Source organism: Pinus tabuliformis, chromosome X, assembly GCF_031772625.1.
Source record: "Pinus tabuliformis cultivar Carrire ecotype Pingquan chromosome X, CPIR1, whole genome shotgun sequence".
NCBI lineage: Eukaryota > Viridiplantae > Streptophyta > Pinopsida > Pinales > Pinaceae > Pinus > Pinus tabuliformis.
In genome coordinates this window covers 1,210,055,037-1,210,058,389 of record NC_142308.1, presented here as the reverse complement: position 1 = coordinate 1,210,058,389, position 3,353 = coordinate 1,210,055,037, and positions in this window count along the sequence as shown.

Below are 3,353 nucleotides of genomic sequence, written 5' to 3'. Positions count from 1 at the left end.
TAGCTTTTTCCAAGGAGATCCATGAATTCCTAGTAGTGTACCAAGATGATATCACTGTCTTTTCTAAATCTGATAATGAACACCTAGACCACTTGAGAATAGTTTTCATCAAATGCAGGAAATTGGGATTTCTTTAAATCCCAAAAAGACACTCTTTGGTTTGGAGGAGGGTAAACTATTGGGACATAATATCCAAAGATGGAATTAGAATAGACCCTGCTAGAATAGAGACCATTTTGACCATTGCCCATCCTAGAAATCTTAAAGAGTTACAATCATTTTTAGGCAAGATTAATTTTCTTAGGAGATTCATTTCAAATTTAGTAGAAATGATTAGAGAACTAAATAACATGTTAAGAAAAGACTCAGCACTTAAATGGACAGTGGAGACCAAACAATCCTTTGAAGCCATCAAGGAAGCCTTAACCAAAACTCTAGTCCTTATAAGTCATGATTTTCAGAAAGACTTTATAATTTTTTCTTTTGCTTCAGAGCACACCATTGCAGCAGTCTTGCTGCAAAAGAATGACCAAGGATATGAACAACCAATTGCATTTTTCTGTAAATCCTTAAGAGATTCCACACTCAAATACAATATTATGGAAAACAGGCATTATCTTTAGTAAAGGCCATCAAATATTTCAGAGTCTACATTCTGTATTCTCACATCATTAGTATGTTCCAAACTCAGTAGTTAAGGACATTTTGACACAAAATGGGCCTGAAGGGAAAAGAGGCAAATCGATTGCCACTATATTGGAATATGACATAGAAATAAAACCTACTAAGCTTATCAAAGGCCAAGGTTTAACCAAACTCATGGTTGAATAAAACTGTCAGGCCCTAGATATTAATTTCATTGGTGCCCTTGATGATCAGGAAGAGATGGCAACTCCACAAATCAGTGAACTTTTTATTGATTCACCTTGGTATGCAGATATCATATTTGTATTAATAAACTTACAAGCTCCTCCTGGATTGACAAGAACTAAAGATAGATTTTTGAAAATGAAGTCATTGAGATATTGTATCATAGATAATGCTTTGTTATGGAAAGACATTAGTGGTATTCTTTTGAAACTTTTATTGAAAGATGAAGCTGATAAAATTATGCAAGAGTTTCATGCAGGGGATTGTGGAGGACACTTGTATTGGAAGACTACTGCTAACAAAATTCTGAGGGCTAGTTTCTACTGGCCCACCTTGTTTGCAGATGTTAAGAAACATGTGACCTCCTGTCATAAGTGCCAGATATTTGAGGGAAAGAGAAAACTTTTACCCTTGCCTCTTAAACCAATCTCCACTGAAATGCCATTTCAACAATGGGGGTTAGACTTCATTGGAGAAATACACCCAGCCTCCTCAGCCCAGCATAAGTGGATTCTGACAACCACTGATTATTTTACCAAATGGATAGAAGCCATCCCTTCTAGACAAGCCACAAACACTGTCATTATCTCCTTCCTAGAGAATAATATCCTGTCAATATTTGGATGCCCCCAGAAGCTCATTACTGATAATGCAGTTGCCTTTAAATCCAAAAGAATGAGAGACTTCTGTAACAAATACCACATCACCCTTGGCCACTGCACAACCTATTACCCTCAAGGTAATGGACTTGTAGAATCCTCCAACAAAATCCCGGTCAATATCATTAAGAAATTACTGGAAGAAAACAAAAAGACATGGAACAAAAATTTGGTCAATGCCTTATGGGCAGACAGACTAACTACCAAGAAATCCATTGGCACATCTTCCTACCAGTTAGTATATGGGATGGATGCAATTTTCCCATCATCTTTGGGAGTGCCAGTGATGAAGATCATCCATGAGTTGCAGGTGGAACCAAATTATATCCAAAGAAGGATAAATAAGACCATACACCTGCAGCAGACCAGAGAAGAAGTACATGTAAAATCACAGGTAATCCAGGACAAAATAAAAAATGCATTTGATAAAAAGACCAAAACAGATGATTTTTACATAAGTGACAAGGTTCTTAAGTTGGATTCAAGAAGGGAAGACAAAGGAAAACATGGCAAATTTGACTTCTTATGGCAAGGGCCTTATGTCATTTACAGTTACAGGGGTAACAATGCCTTTTTCTTGAGAGAGATAGATGGGTCAGATCTACCAGGAGGACCTGTCAATGGTAGAATGTTCAAGCATTATTTTTCTACAGATTAACAATAGTTCACTTTACATTGCATCATTGTACATAACGTTGCAGAGTGTAGATTGAACTGGATGTTAATCCTTTTAAAGTTGAAGCCCGAAGAGAAGGCCTTGAGCTTTGAAGGTTTCACCATCATGCGTATCAATAAAGCAGAATCACAGAAGGACAATTTACGAGGTAACTTCAATCACAATTCAAAGGCTACTGATCTTTAGAGTTCTTGACATTTCACTAGGAAATGCCATCCCCATGTGGAGCCACTGTTAAGGTCCTATAATAATAAGATTCATAATTTTGAATTGGTTGTGATTAAGTCTTGTAATATTGTACATACCTTTTATTTTCTGCAAATGTTTTCCATATTGAAAAATTAAAAAATATAAAGAGGGTATGTCCTAAAAGAAATATCAAAGGACAGAAAGAATAAGAAAAGATCAAAAAAGTGAAAAAATATGAACCCCAAACAAAAACAGATCATGGAAGTGTGCAAGTCCAAGTGCCACTACTTTTTACTTTATTGTCCAAAATAATGGTTGTGTGCAGCTTGTCTTAAATGACACAGCCCATGATAGTCAAACTGCTTAATCTTGACTATTTCATGCTTTAAATTTCATGTTTATAGATAGAGAATAAAGATCTAGCCAAACTATTTAATCTTGGCAGATCAGTAGTTAGGTAGAGAAATAAAATGTGCTCATAAGCTTAATTTGAGCCATTGGAAGATATAAGGTTAGAATTAGATAGTTTACTTTTCAAAAGAAAAAGGAAAGAAAGGGTATGCTAGCTTAAATGCACCCAATAAAGTGAATAAAAAAATGTTAGAGTAAGTAAAGGGTAAGTATAAGAAAGGTTGCAGAAGTACAAAGTTGATTGAAGCAAAAGCACATTTATCATGATTAATCATATGTTTCAGTGTGCAGGAGTAGTTAGAAAATTGAAAAGATGGTCACAAGTTGATTTGGCTAACTTCCCCCATTCCATTTCACCCCCCACTAAATACTTACTAACTTCCCCATATTCCCATCATTTCCTAAGAAAATACCCTTTTCCCTTCATTTTCACCCTTGCCCCTTGGTTTCACATATTTCCCTAGCAATTTACCCTCCAAACTCATCCCCCTACCCAAAAACCCCCCTTCCCTAGTGTGAAACCCTTTCCCCTTTGAAGAAACCACTTT